We start from the raw sequence: 23434 nt of genomic DNA on the forward strand, positions 1-23434 counted from the left end.
TTCTTCCCCTTAGCCTCAAAAAAGAAAATGCGTCAAAAAAAGAAGTCTTGACAAAATTTTGTAGTTCGTGTAATTATTGATGCATTTGCTTACTCCAGATTTTTCATAAATATCTTTACTGCAGAAGACAAATTTCTGTGGATTATTTATTTAACCGAAGAAAACAAATTTCGTCTAGTAATAAAAGAATTTGTTAAAATATTAATAAGAGTACTTGTGCACATGTTTTCAGAATCTCAAAAGAACAATTTCAGAAAATCTTGTTAAAAGAATAACTGGCATGATTTAACATCTAGTCTCTATTAACCGAAGGAGCTACTTTTACGAATGTACCTTGCGTAAGATCTTTTATTTTCCAAACATAAATTACAATATTATGATAGAACACCGCTTATCATTTAAATCAAAATAAGTCATTAATAATATGTAGACTCTGATAACATTTCACAACAAGTTTTTAAGACTTTTGCTACTAATATAAATCAACTCTTTAGATCAACAAAGACCGCTGGAGGTATACAAGCTATACATTTAAGAATTCCACTTACCATGCGATAATGGAATCTGGAAGAAACTCTGTTTTCAGCGATTTTAACCCCTTGGCGATCAGTCACTTTTAATGATAAATAGATTTATACTAAGACTAACAAAATTTTGAAAAAAAAAAAAAAAAAAAAAAAATGAAGGTTTGAAAAAGATATTTCAGAAGAAATATACTTTACATAAAATTTAAAATTAAGAGGGTTAAAATGTCTCGGATTTAATAGCCAATTAAATAACACACACACACACACAAAAAAAAAAAAAAAAAAAAAAAAAAAAGGAGCATGCAAAAATTGCATAAAAGACTATTCTTTTTATTTAACCTAATGGCAGGCTCTTAGCCGACATTCTATACATAAATGTTCTTTGGGTAGGCCACTACTAAGGCCAGAAGTGGTGGCCACTTTATTGCGGAGGCACCTAACAGACCTGAAGCAAGCGTCGAAGCAGAGTCCTCTTCTCCAGCCAGCACTACCGGCCCAGGCTCTAGCCCCAACCGTAGATGATGGCAGTTGCACTGACACCCTCAGGAGTATATTCCAAATCGCCTCAGAGTTTGGAATTGAACACCAGACACTGCTGCAGGCCTTCAGAAATGCTCTCCCAAAGCTCCAAAATGTCTCCACGGGGCCTGAGAGAGCGTTTTATATTTATGAGGCATACTGTGGCCTCTTAAACTAACGGCCTCAAATTCAATAGTCCAACTAGTGATAACAGCCTCCTGATCTCCTTCTGGAATGCCAACGGGATCAAGAAGATTCACGAAGTCAGGGATTTTATTAATGAGCACCACATGGACCTCTTCCTCGTTCAGGAGACACATCTGGTTGAGGGACTTAGCGCGAACATCGCGAATTATTTCTGCTACCGAAATGACAGAGAGGTATGCATCAGTGACACTGTTCGTGCTAGTGGCGGTACTAGCATTTATGTAAAACGCGTTTTAAAACATTCTAGAATTCCCACGCCACCACTGGAGGCCTTAGAAGCGACTATCATTCAAATTCATATTCAAAATTGCCCCCCAATAGCAGTAGCGTCCTGCTATATGCCTCCGAGACAGGGACCAGCATTTATCTCTGATCTCAGAAAATTAAGTGGTGTAGCAAATAACCTGATTATCGCAGGTGATTTAAATGCCCGTCATAGAAGTTGGGATTGTGTCACTGCCAACAACTATGGCGATAAACTTAAAATTTGGGCTCAGGACGCCCGTATCCAAATTATAGCGCCGAACACACCTACCCATTTCCAGTTTCCTGGAGGGTTAGGTGCTCCTTCCATTATTGATTTGGCATTATTTAAAAATATTCCAGTAGATTATTCGATCGAAGTGATCCCGGAATTGTCCTCTGACCACTATCCGGTTCACCTCACCCTTAAAACATCCAAAATCAACCAAAATTTACCGGCGCAAGTCTCAACAAATTGGGACGACTTTCGGTATGTCTTGGAAAATGGTATTCTCCCCTCTATCAAAATTAACGATAATCAGGAGTTTGACTTAGCCATTGACAGGCTCAACCAAACTCTGGGAAGTGCGTTTACGGCTGCTTCCAAGCCCAAATTCATCTCAAATTATTATAAATTAACTGATTTCATTAAAGAGAAAATCAAAATTAAAAACCGACTTCGCAGAGATTGGCAAAATACACGATTGGAAGACTTTCGAGTGCAACTGCGAAGGATCCAGAATGAAATCAAGTCTGATATTAAGAAATACACAGACGATAAATACGCAAATTATCTTAAGTCCTTAAAGACTTCTGACAATAACCTTTGGGTAGCTAGCGCACGGCTTCGCAAACCAAAACATGACATTCCCCCCTTAATGGGCACGGTCAATGACCGGATGGCATTAACAGACACTGAGAAGGCTGAATGCATCGCGGACAGTCTTCAAACACAACTTTCACCCAACACTGGACTCGTGTTCGATTCCTGTGCAGAGCACACGCATGAAGTCCAACACCAAGTTGAAGAATTTCTCTCCTCAGATACACAATCTGAGGAACCCATTACCACAACAATGACTGAGATTTCTGCATTTGTCAAAAATCTCACACCTGCAAAAGCACCTGGCCTGGATAGGATTTCTAATCGCATGATTAAAAACTTAACAGTAAAATTCATATTTTACCTAGCCGTTTTGATAAACTCAATGCTAAGGTTAAAATATTATCCTCATAGCTGGAAGAATGCATTAGTCATTCCTATTCTAAAACCTGGAATGGACCCAAAGGTCCCTCAAAATTATAGACCGATCAGCCTCCTGTCTTCACTTAGTAAGATTTACGAAGCTATACTGCTTAGATACCTGAATGATTTCTGCCGAAACCGAAATATTATTATTCCTCAGCAAATCGGTTTTCGTGCTAAGCACTCAACTCAGGCCCAGCTACTGAGGGTAGTAGAAATTATTCACACAGGATCTCGCAGTGGAAAGCCTACAGCTATTGTTTATTTAGACGTAGCAAAGGCTTTCGACAGGTGTTGGCATATCGGAATTTTATTCAAGCTCATGCGACTTGAAATTTCGGCTAATTTTGTGCACATAATGCACTCTTACCTCACTAATCGTACCTTTTCTGTTAAAGTTAAATACTCTGTTTCTTCTTCTCGGCCTATCCTGGCGGGGGTGCCTCAGGGAGGAATTCTTAGCGCCACACTCTTCAACTTGTATGTAAATGACATACCACAATCACCAAGTGTCGATCTAGCACTTCATGCAGACGACACAGCCATCATTTCACAGCACTCAACACTGCACGCCACTCTCAATCACCTACAGCTGTATTCAACAGACTTGGAGTCCTGGCTCATTACCTGGAAAATCAAAATTAATGTCGCAAAAAGTGCCGCCACTGTTTTCTTTTCCAGAAAGAGGAATGTTCATAGTCAACTCCCACTCAGGTTATTTGATGAAAATGTACCCTGGGTGGATTCCTACAAATATCTGGGAGTATATCTAGATGCGAAGCTGCTCTGGAATACTCACATCAACTATGCAATATCTAAAGCCAGAACAACAAGAACCCAACTAATGTCACTACTCAAACGTACCAGCAACCTCTCCCTCAACAACAAGATCCTTCTATACAAGAGTACCATCCTCCCGATCCTGACGTACGCAGCCGTCGTCTGGTCCACTGCCGCCAATAGCCACCTGAAGAAAATCCAGGTATTCCAGAGCGTCACGCTTCGTATTCTGACAAATGCTCATTATTTCGTCCGTAATGAAGTGCTTCATAACGATCTCAAAATTCTACCCCTTGATGCCTTTTTCTGGCAAAATTCGGCCAAATTTTTCAATAGACTTTCACAGATTGAAAACCCAGTCCTGCACTCACTTCCTGCATATGACCCAGCGGAGCCCAGCTCCGCTAAGCGACCTAGGAGCGTTCTAGATAGAACATTTAACATCTTTCCTAGGAAGCCAAAGCGGAGGTGTTTGCTTGACTAGGAATTCTTTCTAATTTTTAAAATCAACCAGCACTTCACGGGCCTAACCCGGCGACCCTTAACTATTTCTTAATTTTCAATTACCCGCCGGACTTAATTCGGCCTAGTTCTTCGGTACTATATCCGTGCTGCTATACATAACATGCTCCTCCACTTGCCAAGACCTCAGCTTTTCATATCTCACGGTCCAGACAATTAGGATTCTTAATTACAATAGAATAACTGACTTATTAATAATTAATGCCACTCCGTGTAACTTAGTTAATTCACAATCCTCACGTCAGATCAATAATTATTAAAATTCTATCCTAGAACTATACAGCAAACACTCTTCTGCTTAGAAATTTTTCATTCAATACTCCGTAATCAAACCTACAAGCTTGCATATCTTCAATTCACATCCTTACTCCCAAAAATTAACTTATTCCTGCCCTTAAAATTAATTCTCCTCCTTTTAATTCTACTTTTTACCTCCTACTTAAACCACTATTCCTCGCTAGACTTCCCTTTAAATTCTCTTAAAAACTTCTCCGTCTTTTTCACAGTTAACTTTCCTCGCGGTTCTCTTTCCCTTTCGAAAAGTTGCTCCTATTATTCAACTCGCCACGGGCGGTCGGAGAACTTTTCGCCCTCACTGAATAGCATGGAGGTAGGAAGTAAGACCTTTCCTACCTCCATGCTGAATAGACTATCTCCCCCCCCCCCACCTCTCGCTCCTCCATCCCTGAATTCGAGTTTTAGTCGCAAGAGTCTTCCCCCCCCGCCCATCCCCAAGGCATTAGCCATGGAGGTAGGAAGTAAGACCTCCATGGCATTAATTAGCAATTACTGCGGTTTTCCGTAATACCTAATATACCTTTTCCAAGCCCTGGAAAAATATGTTTCCCGGCTGATTGTTTTCCAACCTTTCCGATTCCATTAACGCAATGCGTTCAGGAATTCGCCTTAATTATCTCCTCTCTCACTTTCAATCTTGCAAAACAAGTTGAAAGCTGAAAGAAATTTTTCGTCCCTAGTGTGGACTCCTTATCCAGCTCTTCTTCGTTTAACCCCTTACGGTTTTGTTCCCTTTATTAATTTCTTAATTACTTCAGTTTTCTTAACGAAGTTGTGGAGGTAATTGCATTAAGTTGCAAAGGTACTCCGGTAAATATCGCCTTGGGCCTAACAGGCGGCCACCGTTGCCTCCTGACAGCTGGAACCAAGCCTTCTCCGGAATTTGAAACCGGGCCCTTCGATATCGCAGTCGGCTCCCCTAACCCAGGGATAAATAGAAAGGCTAGGTCATTCCTTTGTTCGACTCCTCGCCGACGCGAGTCTCATAGAGGGGGGGGGGGAACCGGAAGTAATCGGACGTATCTCTGTTGCACCTGCTCTGATTTCGCGCCTTTAAAACTGTAGTTTCATTCCGTTGCGAGACGATTTTCTGGAGATCGCATATCCCAAATTAATTTTAATCATACATATTTGTTTTCTAATAATGCAAATATTTAAAATAATTTGTGTATATATAGTTTTAGTCAGTTTTCCTTTTAAATTCTATATTTAAAGTATCCTTTATTAAATATGGCTTCTTGTGCTGTAGCAACGTGCCGTAACACTTATAGAAATACGAAAGGAAGAGATATTGTATTTCATGCTTTCCCCAAGGACAATTTGCTTTTGACGAAAGAATGGATACATAAATGTCGAAGACAGGATTCTATTAATGTGAAAACAGCAAGAATTTGCAGCGAACATTTTCTGTGCAGTGATTATGAAGATGACATGAGAAATCGCTTGCTTGGATTGCCGCAAAAGAAACTGTTGAAATGCAATGCTGTGCCGAAAGTAAATTTATCGTGTGCAGTAAACAAAATAACACCAAGAAATCGGAGACATTTGAAAAAACTAATGCAGAGTGCTTTTGAAAGACTACATGAATTAAGCCCAAAGAAAATTTATTTTGAGGCCGAGAACGAAATTGAAGCTGACAATAATAAATCAAATGTGAATGATTTTGAAATAAAACTCACAAGTGACAATGCCCTATGTGACAATATCCCTGAGTGCCCTAAGTGTAAAGATAAACAAGAATGTATTGATAATTTGAAGGACAAAATAATATCCTTAGAAAATTGTAATAAAATATTGAAAAATAGAGAAAAGAAAGATTTTAGAATGTTTGCTCAGCGACAAAGAAGGTGGACGACATTTAGAAAGAAATTTGTATCGGAAATTCAGAAATTAAAATCCCAAACAGCGAAATTTAGGGAAAAACAGAACAGATCGGAGAATTTGGAAAAACGTCTAAAGCATATTTTTACAAAGACGCAGATTAACGCATTGCTAGAAAAGAAGGAAAAAATCCGGTGGACTAGTGAAGATATTTCACGTTGCATTGTCATAAGAGCTCTGTCATCTAAAAGCTACGATTTTTGGAAAGAAAAAATGGGAATTCCTTTACCTAGCACTAGCACATTAAAGAGATGGTGCGCTAAATTTTCATGTAGTCCAGGAATTCAGAGTGATGTTCTTGCTGTAATGAAGGAAAGATGCCAATATTTGAATTCTGTAGAAAAAATATGCGTTCTCAGTTTCGACGAAATGCACATAGATTCTAAACTCTGCTATGACTCTACACTGGACCAAAATCGGTCCTTTTCAAAAAGTGCCGTTTGTTTTAATCAGAGGTCTCATTTCGCAGTGGAAACAACCAATATTTTTTTATTTTAAAACTCCAATGAAGAAAGAACTTCTTTTTTCACTCATAAGACATATTCAATCATCTAGAGTAGAAGTGAAAGCAATAGTGTCTGATTTAAGAGGATCTACTACTTTGTGGAAAGAGTTACAGATTTCGATTAATAGTTCTCATTTTCCAAATCCAGTATTCCAAACGAAAAAAATATGGGTTTTTGCAGATTTAGCGCACTGCCTCAAATTACTGAGTGTTGGTGTATTTAATTATGACAAAGCACACTAGGGCTATCTGCCTAAGGGGAGGGATGCCTTCGTGGAGGACTTTCTAAGGGAAACTGGCTCGTATACACGTTACACATGGGGAAAACCCCGAAAACGCCCATGCAGCCAGCCCGTTCCCGGGATTCGAACCTCGGACCGAACTACCAGTGTTCAGCGACTTTACCGCTCGGCCTCTGGTGGGCTCAAATTACTGAGAAACCACTTTTAAATAAAGGATTTGTTTTAGAAGATGGAACTGTTTTAAATGTTTATATTATTAAAGAGAATTAAATTGTGTCACAAACTAAAACCAAATTATTTAATGGTCAAGGGAAACGAGAGACAAAAAGTAAGTATATAAAATATGTTTTGATTTGAAATATTTCTAGATTGCATTTTAGAAGTAATAGCGTAAAGCATATTTCAAATGAGAACTAATTCTGTTAAGTTATTGTTACAGTTATTTGTATTGTATCCTCTGTTATTATTGATTCGATTTTGTGCTAGCTTAGCATTCTAGATAAAATATTTATAAAGTATAATATTAAAGTAATTGCCATAAGAAGACCTGCCCCCTTAACCCCCACTTTTGAAAAATTAAATTAATTATTTTAAGTACTGTGAATAAAATTGTTTTGTCTAAATTAAGATAACAATCTTACATGTATTTATTTAAATGAAATATTGATGTAAGCCTAAGTTACAAAATTATTTTAAAAAATATATATGTTATTATAATGAATCGGGAGAAAAATATGCTAATGTAAAATTTACAATTAGGCTGAAACTCAAACTTAGATTAGCAGAAATTTTGCCATATATAACCATACACGTTTAAAACTATGCCAATTTAAGGTTATTTTTTTGATTAATTTTAAATAGCTGTTATTATAGTTATCATAGCAGTAGTACAGTTCTCTTAGTTAACATGCAGATAAAGAAATGATTAGAAACAAACAGGCATTTAAAGAAAAAAAAAATCCCTGCAAATAAAAAAGGGAACTTTATGCTAAGAGTAGCGCATTTTATCTATTATTTTAAAATTGAGTAAGTACTATTAAGTTTTTTAATGTTCAGTGTAAAATGCATACTGCAGTAACATTGTCTCTTCCAAATTATAGCTATCTTTCACACACAGCTCATTTTAAACGCTGATTCTTCAAATTTAAAACGCTAATTTCTATGTTGTCAATTGCATCTCCGCGCTCAGTGCCATCATTGCTACGTCATCACTCCTCACTGTCTGTTTCAGGGGGAAACGCTCTATGAGCTAGCCCTTCTCTTTAGTCCTGCCCCTAACCACTATAACCATCTGGGCGACTAAAAGACTATTCTAAAAGATCGCACTCATTTACAGCTTTTTTCCCTTTTATAACCCGCCTTTTTTCATAACATCTTTCGCCCGATGCTCCACTAGTAGCCCGAGTGGTTAAGATCGCTGATTGGTAGTTCGATCCCAGGCGAACGGGCTGGTTGCATAATAGGTTTTCTCCCGTGTAACATCAATACAAGCCAGTTCCCTCAGAAAGTCCTCCACGAAGGCACCTTTCCTTTTACGCAGATAGCTCTCGTGGATATAACATTGCAATCGCCAGTACCAATGTATTTACCTGGCCTTTATTTTCGCAATCGTTGGTCGTACTCGTATACTTCCAAATACAGATGTGTTTTAAACGACGAAAATATTTATGTTTTGGCAATGGCTAATTAAAAAATAATAATAAATACTTTCGACAATGGATGAAATCTAACTTTTAAAGTGGTCTCTCGATTCCTATACTTATGTTTGGGGTAGTTTTATACTCGTTATGAATAAATAAAAGTAGATAGAAAATGACAGTTCTGCATCAGGTGGATCAGTGGATCAGGGGGCGTGGTCAATGACATCACAGAGGGCGGGGCCAAAGGCAATGTCATCACACTAGGGGGCGTGGTTTCGAGTGGAGTTGAGTTGTTTGTAGACTACTGATTGAGTTGTAGACCTCCTGCTTTTCATTTAAAGTTAGTTTTTTTATATTGGCAACGGGAAATATTTTCTGCATCTTAATTTTGATGATATAGCGACGCTGCCCTCTCTTGACGAAAAAGTGAATTATATGTTTTAGAAATATATTTTTTAAGTCTGGTGTTAAAATTATTCAATGCGCGACTCTGAAAACAATGTAAAAGAAACAAATATAAAAAAGACTTTCCTTTAATGATAGTTCATCATGTCATGAAAATGAAATTACAAGATAATTTGTTTTTATTACTCAATTTTATTCTGATACTTTTATCCTTTCTAGTTTTAAATGAAACTTTAACTTATTTCTTAGGTTTTCTGTTCATAATAACATATTCATTTACTGTCATATTTTTTTAATACTTAACACGTTTCTAATTTGTAATATTTTATTTAATTTCCACATACTATTTTTTTTTCATACCTTTCATAAATTTCAGCATACCCTGATTTTTAACTTATATGTTATATTTCACAAACGTTCCCGCACATGCTGTTTATTTGTTACATTACTTAATTTTAGATGCAATTTAACACTTTTTTTAACGTTATAATGTTCAATATATTCTGAATTTTAACTTCATTTACTTTTTTTAAACCACTCTAGTATTCTATACACACTTTAACTTAGTGGTATGAAATCGTATTTAAAAAGAAACGTTTATTTTTCGTGATCTTAGTTCTTTTACTAAATTTTCTACAGAATTTCTAATTTCTTTCACGTGTTTAACAATATCTTCCTTACATTACCGAATATTTTTTAAAAAAACTTAAGTCTATAACTGTTAATTGCTTTTCTTACGTTCATGATTTCCCTTCTGTGTTTATATTTCTTAATTCTAGCTTAACTTATTTATTATAATGTTTTTATTTCTGTCTCATCACTCGTAATTCCAACATTTTATCCCTTTTTATTCATTTTAACGATATGGATTGTTTTCATTTACTCCATATTCAAATTTTTCCTTACAATTTTTATAATACTTGTTTTATTCCTCGATCATAATAGAACATCTACAGGTTTTACTCAGAAATTTCCATTCACAACTTTACAGTTTAATACCATTTATATCTAAATGTATTTCTTTCTCATATAGTTTTATGATCTTCAAAGTTTCTAACATCATATTTAGTTTTAAATCCCGATTACCTTTAAGTGTGTTGATAATTTTCATTTCTAATTTTACAACCACGTTCAGTGTTTCATCCACACATACCAAAATATTTCTTACATTTTCTGATATTTAGTCTATGTCATATTTCAGTACTTCAAATGAATTTACACTGCTCACACTATTATTTTTTCATGTTTTAGAGACACTAACTATACTAATTTTACTATTTTTCCTGCACTAATTGCATCTATGTCAGCACTCATGATAAACTAGCAATTGTTTTGCATCACATGCATAAAGAAATTCTTAAAACCAACTTTTTCAATATCTTACTCAAATTACTGTTTTCCAGATGGGAATTACCAGTATTCTTTGGTTTTACTCTGTTACATCTTTTTAAATTTTAACATCTTACTTTTAATTCTAACATACATCTTTTAAACAGTTTTTTCTTTTAATGATAGCCTTACCTTATTTGTTCAAATTAATTCTTTCATTCACCTTCTTTACTACCTTTCAGTACCTTCATAATTCACTATGCAAACGCAATGTCTTTCACTGACATTCTGTTTAATAATACCACAAGTTTCCTTAATTGACAAAAAGCGAATTATTTCTCATTTCAACATAGAACTACTATATTTTTGCACAAACATTACCTTTATCCATTCAAGCCACCCCTTAACCTGTAACTGACGTAGCGATAGGAAAGGAGATTCTTATCATATGCTCTTTCGACAATTGAGGTTTCTAGAACTTCTTTGACAAGTATATCAATACCATCAGAAAATATACTTAACACTTTTACCCAGTTTAAAGGCAACATACTGTTATAAGAATGGTTTTAGTTAAATTTATAACACAAATAAACGCATTTTGTGCTAAATAGGCATAAACATTTATATTCAGAATATTTCTTTTTAATCCTGTCTCTTGATTTTTTTTTTTTTTTTTTTTTTTGTTTACCTTACACTAATAGAAAATTTTTATTTTACAAGTTCAGCTTTTAATGAAATAGAAATAAAAACTACGATACACCTGCTGTTTTTAAGAAAAGGAACTTTGATATATTTCTGGAAATGTAAATGCTTTTAGAGTTTTCTTTCAATAACGTTGATTTTCATTACTTTACTAACTTCAATAATTCTCTTATTAGCTAATATGAATGAAAGAAGATTGTCAAAAATGTGACACAGTATAATTCTTACGAACATATGTACCTTTACCAGCATACAGATATTACCGATTGAAATGAAGAAAGATACAGATATTTTACTCCAATCTACATTAAATTAAAAAAAAATATTTAAACTTTCATACATTCCAAAGAATAAACGAAAACTCAATAGATATTGTCATGTTTGCACATATGAGATAAAAGTTTTATGAATGGTATCTAAAGTAATGCTTAGAACTTCATAAAAGCGAACATTCACTATGTTAATACACATATCATCAGTTATTTACATTAATCAATGTAATATTAATCATTACATGTACTATATGCATATATATTTAAAGTTTAATTGTCTTACAATTGAATAATTAACTATTGAGAGAAAGAGGTTCATATCTTACACTATTTAATTCACATGGAACAAATTTTTCCATCAACCACATTGAACCACGTTTATTAAATTCGCCAAAGCTCTTTTATTTCTGCATTTTCACACTCACGACACATTTTAAATGTAACTATTGATTACCATCTCAAACACCGATATCATAACTCAGTGTAAAACTACATCATAACTCATTTTTTCCCTACTAACTACAATTTTATATATTCAAGAAGTACATCTAAGACATGATCATTTTCTATGTTCTAGCAAATCGATTCAATTGCGAACATACTATTAAGACTTGCGATTTTAGAAGACTTGCATGTATTAACGATGTCAACGTTTCTTCGTTTTTGTAAGATTTGTATCAAACCATGTCGCATTCGAATGTGGTGTAAGAGATCACTTTTTCTTTTAAACACTTGTAAACAATGGATGCAATTTATAAGAAGAGAAGTATCATGCTGTTTCAAAACATCATCATCAGCATATTTCTGTTTCTTTTGACACCAGCAAAATTTAAAAAAAAAAAAAAAAAAAAAAGTTTTGCGAGATTTTTTTCAAATTCTGTTTTACTTGAAAAAAATGTCCGAACATTCAATACGATGTAAAGATTCATATTGTTTTAAATTCTTATGCTCACTAAATATTTTTTATCACGATTTACTCTTAAAAGTAACTTTATAAGTTTTCATATCCTTTTTACATGAAAAGAACTTGTGATTATTCACTACAAAATTCTAAGACGAGAAGCTTCGCGACTTTTCAAACTACAAACTTAAATTTCTTAGGACATACACTACATCTGATGTTTCTTTCATGAGATTTCAAATGTCTCTTCAGATTACTCGTATTCAAGAAACCTTACAAATATATCACATAAGTTCAGCGAATAATCGCTTCATAAACTCTTAAATTTTCAACACGAGTGAATCACTTGAAGCATATACTGCACTGTAAACATACAATACTTAAAAAAATTGTTATAAAAAATAAAAATACATTCATTTCACAAAGAAGCTTTTCTATTTAAATACATTTATTTATTTCCAAAGAACAAGTTTCTGTATTATACATAAAATATACTTAGAATTTTCTTTCATTAGTTAATATCAAATTAACAACAATATCCATTTACTGATATTTGATATACATGTTTGCTTTAAAATTAAAACTAAAATTTCAATATATTTCTATTAAAAAAAACATAATGAAAAAAAAAATACTCATAACATCAACCAAAGACAGAAATTTAAATAGAATAGCTGTACTTATATTAGTGCATTTTTATAATCTTCATAACATTTCGATTCAAAAAACCTATTACAAAATAAATGAAACATTTTTTTCTGCCTTAAAGAATCTCTTATATTTTTAAAATTAATACATAAAAATATATCTTCACCAATATATTTAATTCTGTCCTCAACACTTATTATAATGCAATCATGTCTTGTTTGTGAAGGATGATTTACAATGCAACCTTCGCATTTATATAGCTTTTTTATCACTGAATTTAATTCAGTTTTGATAGAGTTTATGAGTTCTTTAAAAAGTTCATCATCATCACTTACCATATCCGAACAATTGTTTTTACATTTGATTTGCAACGGTAAAATAATTTCAAAAATACTTTTATATAAAGTATTAGATACATCAGGAATAATTTCTTTCAATTTTTTTAAAATATCACAGTTTACTTTTAGGTATGTAGGTTTTAGTTTAAAAGAATTTTCATCTTGTTTAAAAACTTGTTGAAAAATACACTCACCTTCTTTGTTGAAAACTACCAACTCATTATTGCAAATGATGCTGGCACTCGTATAGACCAGATTAAATTCATATATTTTTGAGGAAAATTCTTGCCATGTTGCAGGAGTTATAACAACACCGCGTGTAGTAGGGTATAATATTTTATTTTGTTCCACACATTCACGTAAATGAATGTTCATTCTGTTTTCAAACTGATTTATGGACACAAAATATCTCTAACCAAGAGTCCACTGTGCAATCAACTTCGAACTTTCTTTTTTCTGTTCTCAATTATTCGGCATGAAGATATTTTCAGGAACAGATTTCATATAGTGGGCAAACCAGTCATCCTCTGGAAGTTCATCCTCATTATCTTCCAAGCGTCGTTTTTTGATTTCCGAAACTTTTATGTTTCGGAATGTGATACTAATTCTAGGATCTTTAACGTCAGGTTGAGAGGGTATTCCATGCATCCAAAATTGGTTCGTTGGGGGTTTCATTACAAGGAGAGTTCCATGAGTTAAGTCCACGCTTCGAGATGTGAAATTTCGCCTGGTAAATACCATTTGACGTTTTGCACCTAAACTGATGATAGGTATATCACTTTCAGGTTTGAGACAAGTTTCATTGTCTTTATGCGTTGAAATTTTCGCCACTCCGTCAGGATAATAGTTCAATAAAGCAAAATTATATTTTTTGCCAGTTATCGTTTCAACATAATCTTTTACATTTAGAAGAGTTTGAGTCCGTGGTTCTACACAAATGCTCGTTCCAGAGAATTCGTAACTAAGTCCTTCATCACCAAAACCGAGTACTTTTCTTCGTGGAACATACTGAGTCCCATTAATTTCAAAACTAATATTTTTAAAATCATAATTTGATAGTTCATCTAGCAAAATATCAGCTTCATTTCGTGAATAAAATTCTTCGTATAATTCCACATTTAACTCTGTATCACATATATTCCTCATATTCGCTTTTGAATCTAACGACAATTCTGAATGATATAGAAATACGTAGCATTCTTAAATAGCAAAAATTATCTAAAACATACATTAACGAAATGATTTCATCAACACTTATCGTAATACATTCTTGTCATGTCTTGTTTGTGAAGCCAGTCTTTCCGGCATCATATGTGTAAAAATAATCATGATAGGATAGTGGGAAAGAGTTATAGTGTCCTAATGTTGTTATTCTGAACCTCGATATTACATATATGCATAAGGAGAATCTTAAAAGCATCATCCACTTATCATGATAGAGTAATGGAAAATTTCTAAAACTCTGATAATCATATGCGAAAGAATGTATTATCTTAAGGTTGTTGTTGCTATTCCAAGTTTGACAATACATACAGAAGTGAAGGAAAACCGTTGATGAGTGCTGCACGTTATCATGATAACGTGAAGTCTACAGCTCTTATCAAGGATCTTAAAACTTTTATCTCATATATGCAAACATGACAATATCTATTGAGTTTTCGTTTATTCTTTGGAATGTATGAAAGTTTAAATATTTTTTTTAATTTAATGTAGATTGGAGTAAAATATCTGTATCTTTCTTCATTTCAATCGGTAATATCTGTATGCTGGTAAAGGTACATATGTTCGTAAGAATTATACTGTGTCACATTTTTGACAATCTTCTTTCATTCATATTAGCTAATAAGAGAATTATTGAAGTTAGTAAAGTAATGAAAATCAACGTTATTGAAAGAAAACTCTAAAAGCATTTACATTTCCAGAAATATATCAAAGTTCCTTTTCTTAAAAACAGCAGGTGTATCGTAGTTTTTATTTCTATTTCATTAAAAGCTGAACTTGTAAAATAAAAATTTTCTATTAGTGTAAGGTAAACAAAAAAAAAAAAAAAAAATCAAGAGACAATCCGTATCATGAATGAAATTCAAGTCTTACATCGGATTAAAAAGAAATATTCTGAATATAAATGTTTATGCCTATTTAGCACAAAATGCGTTTATTTGTGTTATAAATTTAACTAAAACCATTCTTATAACAGTATGTTGCCTTTAAACTGGGTAAAAGTGTTAAGTATATTTTCTGATGGTATTGATATACTTGTCAAAGAAGTTCTAGAAACCTCAATTGTCGAAAGAGCATATGATAAGAATCTCCTTTCCTATCGCTACGTCAGTTACAGGTTAAGGGGTGGCTTGAATGGATAAAGGTAATGTTTGTGCAAAAATATAGTAGTTCTATGTTGAAATGAGAAATAATTCGCTTTTTGTCAATTAAGGAAACTTGTGGTATTATTAAACAGAATGTCAGTGAAAGACATTGCGTTTGCATAGTGAATTATGAAGGTACTGAAAGGTAGTAAAGAAGGTGAATGAAAGAATTAATTTGAACAAATAAGGTAAGGCTATCATTAAAAGAAAAAACTGTTTAAAAGATGTATGTTAGAATTAAAAGTAAGATGTTAAAATTTAATAAGATGTAACAGAGTAAAACCAAAGAATACTGGTAATTCCCATCTGGAAAACAGTAATTTAAGTACGATATTGAAAAAGTTGGTTTTAAGAATTTCTTTATGCATGTGATGCAAAACAATTGCTAGTTTATCATGAGTGCTGACATAGATGCAATTAGTGCAGGAAAAATAGTAAAATTAGTATAGTTAGTGTCTCTAAAACATGAAAAAATAATAGTGTGAGCAGTGTAAATTCATTTGAAGTACTGAAATATGACATAGACTAAATATCAGAAAATGTAAGAAATATTTTGGTATGTGTGGATGAAACACTGAACGTGGTTGTAAAATTAGAAATGAAAATTATCAACACACTTAAAGGTAATCGGGATTTAAAACTAAATATGATGTTAGAAACTTTGAAGATCATAAAACTATATGAGAAAGAAATACATTTAGATATAAATGGTATTAAACTGTAAAGTTGTGAATGGAAATTTCTGAGTAAAACCTGTAGATGTTCTATTATGATCGAGGAATAAAACAAGTATTATAAAAATTGTAAGGAAAAATTTGAATATGGAGTAAATGAAAACAATCCATATCGTTAAAATGAATAAAAAGGGATAAAATGTTGGAATTACGAGTGATGAGACAGAAATAAAAACATTATAATAAATAAGTTAAGCTAGAATTAAGAAATATAAACACAGAAGGGAAATCATGAACGTAAGAAAAGCAATTAACAGTTATAGACTTAAGTTTTTTTAAAAAATATTCGGTAATGTAAGGAAGATATTGTTAAACACGTGAAAGAAATTAGAAATTCTGTAGAAAATTTAGTAAAAGAACTAAGATCACGAAAAATAAACGTTTCTTTTTAAATACGATTTCATACCACTAAGTTAAAGTGTGTATAGAATACTAGAGTGGTTTAAAAAAAGTAAATGAAGTTAAAATTCAGAATATATTGAACATTATAACGTTAAAAAAAGTGTTAAATTGCATCTAAAATTAAGTAATGTAACAAATAAACAGCATGTGCGGGAACGTTTGTGAAATATAACATATAAGTTAAAAATCAGGGTATGCTGAAATTTATGAAAGGTATGAAAAAAAAATAGTATGTGGAAATTAAATAAAATATTACAAATTAGAAACGTGTTAAGTATTAAAAAATATGACAGTAAATGAATATGTTATTATGAACAGAAAACCTAAGAAATAAGTTAAAGTTTCATTTAAAACTAGAAAGGATAAAAGTATCAGAATAAAATTGAGTAATAAAAACAAATTATCTTGTAATTTCATTTTCATGACATGATGAACTATCATTAAAGGAAAGTCTTTTTTATATTTGTTTCTTTTACATTGTTTTCAGAGTCGCGCATTGAATAATTTTAACACCAGACTTAAAAAATATATTTCTAAAACATATAATTCACTTTTTCGTCAAGAGAGGGCAGCGTCGCTATATCATCAAAATTAAGATGCAGAAAATATTTCCCGTTGCCAATATAAAAAAACTAACTTTAAATGAAAAGCAGGAGGTCTACAACTCAATCAGTAGTCTACAAACAACTCAACTCCACTCGAAACCACGCCCCCTAGTGTGATGACATTGCCTTTGGCCCCGCCCTCTGTGATGTCATTGACCACCCCCCCTGATCCACTGATCCAGAACTGTCATTTTCTATCTACTAATAAAGTTATAAGAAGTTTGACTTCCGTACGACAAAAATTGACCGAGATATTTAATTTCAAAATTTTGAATTTCTGATGTCATTTTTGACTTGCCTGAAGTGATGGGTTATTCGAGTTACAATAATTCGAGGAAATGAGTTTAAATGAAGTGCAGCAAAAAATGCGTATAATTTAATAGGCCGTACAAGGGCCGAATAATTTAATAGGCCAAAATCCTGGTGTCACAGAACAGATAACATGATCGCGGCACTTACAGGAATTATATAGAGTAAATACGGAACTTAAATTTAGGTTAGTGGAATGCAAAAAATAAATAAAGAAATAAAAGGAAGAGGTGAAAGCCTCAGATCGAATGTTAAAAATCACTTTCTCCTGTATTAAACTGAATTGTAAAGAATAAAAAAGCATTAAAAAGCTTTTACTTGGGGGACGGCTAAAACAGAAGGGCGCAAAGACTACATGTTAGTTCACACACCTGTTGAACACGCTTATGCAGCCACAGATCATGCGCCAGAATTTGAAATCAAATAGAATTACCCGGGTTCAGCGATCATACCCACTCGGCCACTGGTGGTTTACGCTAATGAAAGAAGGGCGAATTAATCTTTTAATAGTTTTCTAGCTGGTTTGGTGCATTTAAATCATGCCAAGGTACTCAAGGACTATCTAACTAAGGGCTAGTTTGTTTTGATTATGGCAAAGCACTCAAGGGGTTTTTTTTTTTTTTTTTTTTTTTTTTTTTGCTTAAGGGAATGGATGCTTTTGTGGAGGAACTATGTTCAATGACTTTCACCGCTCGGCCGCTAATTGACATCTACCTAAGAGGAAGGATAACTTAGGTGGAGAGCCTTTAAAGGATACTAATTCATATTACATATGGTAAAAACCAGAAAAATTTCTCATTTCCAGCTCAACCGTCGGAATTTAATTGGTGTGGATTATTAAGATTACAGAAAGTCACACCAGCGCTTTCTGCCTATAGGGACCGCTGGGATTTGAACTCAGGTCGAATTAACAGTGTTCAGCGATTTTACCACTTAGCCATTTTTGAGCAAATTGAAAAGAGTATTCAGTTACAAATAAAAATATGAAGCTGAATCAGGTTACGAAACTGCAATTAAAATATTTATACACCCGTTAAAGCTAACAAATATTCTTGTTGTACAAGCATTAAATATAATTTTAGAAGTATTTAACAATTTAATTCCTCATAGCTGAAAATTTACTCAGCAATAAATCAGCAAAAGTACTTTATTTGAATGCTAATTAATTACTGTATGCAGAGTAATTCATTCATGTAAAACAAACGAAACTGACTTCAGAGAATTTCATTTTAAAACCATACATATTTTTTAACGGGTACTTTTCCATTTTGCTGGCGCAAGCAATAAAGTCGCCAAAAACGGTACAGCCGATGTCAAACGGAATATCCTCGTTGGTAAACTTTTACCTCTCATTTTCAAAACAAGTGACAGTCATTTCTTATAACATTGATTGTTTCTTTCGATACTGTCATACAATTACATAGAATTTTTACCACATAATTCAATTTTTATGTCCTAAGGCCATTCGTGGTAATTAAGTCAATTAGGATGCAATCACACCGCTCACCCGAAGGCGAAAATATAGAAAAGGCAAAGTCAAGGGTTAAATTCATCAATTCTAATGAGATTGCACTAGGGAAGTAAAGCACTGCGGACTGAGAGAATTAGATTTTTGTAGCTTAGTTTACATGAGATGAGATCACGTGATATGAAACGGCAGATCGGGATGTTGTACCATAAAAGCATAGTAAATTCTTAAATTAATGCCTTTTTACAAATTCATTGCTTTTATTTATTGTCATTTTACAAAATTTTAAACAATATTAAAACAAAATAAAAAATTAAAATAAAATAAAAAAGTCTGCATGGCGAGATTTGCGTCGGAGAAACGGAAAAGTACCTTTTAAAGAAATATACGCCAATTCAATTAATAACATATTTTAAACCAGCACCAAAATGCATGACGACTTCACAAATATCAATAGGAGAAACTAAGCCACAATAAAGTATAAAAACCCAAATCATTTCCGATTAAGACACGCTTTATGCATTTAAAATAAATCGCAAACACATGGTCTATAAATAAAAGAATCACGTGTTTTTATAAGTCAATCATCTCACCTTTCTCATAGCCGCCAGGCGGCGGTATACGTCTTGATGGCAGAGACCGCTTGTCTTGAAATGGATGTATTGCGGGGAAATATCGGTCATCTTCCGCGCGAAAATGAGTCTTCACAAAATGTTAATGGGAGAACTATTGCACCATATGATTCATTAAAGCTACACTTAACGAGCCTCACACAATCCAATTCCATACACGAAGTGATTGAGGAAAGTCTTGATTTTGGATGTAAGGAAGTACACAAACCCACTTTCAGCAAAGCACCATGCTGCCCTTTCTCCCACGCTCGTGAATAACTTGAGGTTAGGGTTGCAGTATACAAAAAGAAAGTACGTTGCGTTTATCGCCAAGAATTGCCAATTTGGCGAAAATAATCGCGCGTTTTAACACTGTTGTTTAATTGGATTTTACTTAGAATATACCAATTAAGTTTTAAAATTTATTCAGCGGATCCGTGACGTAACTAGAGAGGTGTGGTCCGCACCGAGTGGCACATTATTGGGGCAACATTTTTCACATGAAACATTATTTTATAGATATTAGTCACGGATAATACAGGCTGTAAATAATACAGTACTTAAAAAAAAAAAAAAAAAAAAAATCACCACCACAAGGTTTTACCTTATTAGATCTTTTTTATTGTCAAAACTTTTGAATGTAAATTACCAGGGCCGTTTCTGGGCCACTGGCTGCCCGCGTACTTTGTTAAGTTTGCCGCCTCCAAATTAAAAAAAAAAAAAATGCGCCATGATTAATAAAATTTTTATTTCATACTCAGTAAGTACTTACATATGATAAATTGTACAAAACGTACTTACATATGACAAGTACTTACAATGAATTTAAAATATTTAGGCGTGGTATCGCGAGAGTCCGGCCGCCCCTAATTTTGGCCGCCCGCGTACTTTTAGCCGCTGCATCCCCGCTAGGACAGTCTCTATAAATTAAGAATATCAGCTAAATTATGATTACGATGACATTCATAAGGAAGAATTATTCACTAAAAAGGAAGCATTTCAGAGTTTTATTTCCGTTATTGCTAAGGAAAATGAAAGAGAAAGGGCCGTCTTTTTGACTATTTGCAGTTTATTCTAAAATACAATCTACAGAACTAAGTTCCAAATACTGCAATATTGCAGCGAATTTTCCTCGGAAAAACTTGCTATAACTGTTGGTTATTGTGAGAAGAGTTTTCTGAGTAAACATAATTTACGAAGTTATTTCAGAACTAATAATATTGATTTTGCATTTAAGAAATTTTTCTATAATACTCGTATTTACATAACAGCAACTGGAGATATCAAGTAGACATTTAACTTGTTATCGATAATTTTAAAAGCCCTCCCCCCCCCAAAAAAAAAAACAAGCAAACTAATAATATAATTTTAAGACGTTGGAATTAAAGTTTTTCTTTAAAAAGAAACTCTTTTTCCGACCACCAACGACCGAGCGATAAAATTGCTGAATATTGACAGTGCCGATTTCTTTAAAAAAATAAACGTTGCATAGGCATTTTAAAGTTTTAGTTTATTTCCCTATATGGTATTTTGGCCGCCCAACCGAATAGTGGTTAGCGACGTTGAGTGCCGTATCGAAGGGCCAGGTTCCAATCTCGGAGATGGCTGGTTTTGGTTTGGTTTATTGAGATTATGGCAAAGCACACTAGGGCTATCTGCCTAAGGGGAGGGGTGCCTTCGTGGAGGACTTTCTAAGGGAAACTGGCTCGTATTCACTCACGGAGATGGCATGGGTATTTGTAAATGCGTAGTGTCTGTGCAGCATTGGGGCACTCTAAATATGTAGCGAGCCGAACGTTCTCACGAGAGGTTGATGGTAGGGAAAGATGGGTAGGAGACCCTCCGATCCGTCCCTTCGAAGTGCTCTTCATTAAAAATTGGAGGTGGAACTGAGCAAAGTCGGTCTGACCCCTGTAAGGTGTTCAAGGCTGTTGCCAACAGCATATGTAATCTTGCACTGCTTGCCATGATGAATTTCGTGGGCTTGTTCTGATGTGACTGTCAGACAAGGAGATAAGTCACAGCACAACACATATGTCATTTTGAGACTTTTTTAAAGTTATTTGCTTGTATATCAAGATTACGTACTTTTGAAGTTCAAATGAACAAGGTCAATCATTAATCTCTGTTACGTGCTCAATTTCGGCAATAACGTTAAACAATTAAATTTAAATATTGTTACGAATTTGGTATTTAAAAAGCTAATGTTAGTTCAATTATAAATTAAATGGTTTTATTTCTCGCGCAGTGCAGCGCGTGACGAATATTAAAAGAAAGCTAAGCCGGAAAATTGAAAATACAAGAGCGCGTGCATTAAATAAATAAATATCTCTTCTTGATTTCGAGAAAATACTGGAAAATTCTAGCGCGTGATTTTAAAATCTTATAAAAGGAGGAAAACATTTCAGTTTGTAGTAGTTGCTTAGTTTTTGTTGTTGCTTAGAAAACTGCTCTTGTTGATTGTAGCGAATTCGCGGATTAGCGTTCTTTAGCTGTTTTGAATTACGTTCTATTGGACATTTGAGTAGTTAAAAGATAACTACTGTGAGATATTGTAATACTGCATGATAATTTGAGAAAATTTAAGCATTTTTGTTGTGATAATAATAAATTTTTGTTCATTTTTCATCGGACTTGTGCATTCATTTCATAACGAACTCGTACGCACGCAATATTTTTTATTACAAAGATTTCAAATACTCAACTGTATGATTTTTGTTTTTTGTTTTTTACTGATCTCAGTTATGGTTACTTAATTTCTTACTACTATTAATTATTACTAGTTAATTTCCTTACTACTAGTTAATTTCTTACTACTATTTAGGAAAAAAAATACCGTTATTTTACAAGTAGCTAATACGATTAGTGGTTTCCTATTGCTACTTCTGGTTCATCCCTTGATAGCGTTAAGATTTAGCAGTTGGCGTTCAGTTTTGCTTTATAATGCGACTCGCATAGCCTGATGAAAATGTCTTTCTTCGTAACATGCAACCCCTAAGGCCTCTGGGAAAATGCCAAGAAAAAGAATCCAGAAAAAGAATCTTGAGGAGATTCTAACCCCCAACCACCATTTATTCTGTCATTAAATTATATAAAAGCACACAAAAGCTGTCTACCTAAAGAAAGGCAAGCCTTCGTGGAGGACTTTTGAAGGGTACTTTCATTCATTTGTAACATACTTGTTGACAGCAGGAGATTTCCTTTCCCTTTCTTACGAGTTCCTTAATGAGTCTCAAACGGGTCTGGCGGAGGTGAAAAACATCAAACGACGTTTTCTCCAGGAGAGACTTTCGAAGGGAAATTGGCTGGTACTTACATATATTACACACTAGCAGCTTCGCTGCCAGCCTTCGTCTGGCTTTTAAATGTACCGGAAAAACGGCTGAAGGAACACCAAACGTTAAATTTAAAAACTGAGTAGAATTTTACTCTGCAGAACAACTTCATAAAAAAAAAAAGTTATTACGTATAACAAAATTACAATGAAATCAGCAATATCCCTTAATACAAATATTAATTATCCTAATAAATAAATTAACCACCTTCCCTTTGCAAAATCTTAAGAACTCAAATGGTATGAAGGAGGTTAAGCACTTTGTTTCCTAAAAAATTCACTCAAAACTTTTCAATATCTTAAAAACATTGAAATAAGCAATAAATAACATAAAAAATACAAAAAACAAAAAATTCTGAAAATCAAAGTATAATTAATGATATTTTATCTTATATTTTCAA

General features: G+C 33.5%; 1 protein-coding gene across 5 annotated transcripts in view; it reads right to left on the reverse strand.

Annotated features, from left to right (window-relative positions):
• Positions 1 to 23434, reverse strand: part of LOC118192727 (uncharacterized) — a 305586-nt gene that overhangs the window by 59552 nt on the left and 222600 nt on the right. The window lies entirely within an intron of this gene.

Source organism: Stegodyphus dumicola, chromosome 3 (genome assembly GCF_044657685.1).
Source record: "Stegodyphus dumicola isolate Sdum_Otavi_A_Nest chromosome 3, ASM4465768v1".
NCBI classification, from domain to species: Eukaryota; Metazoa; Arthropoda; class Arachnida; order Araneae; family Eresidae; genus Stegodyphus; species Stegodyphus dumicola.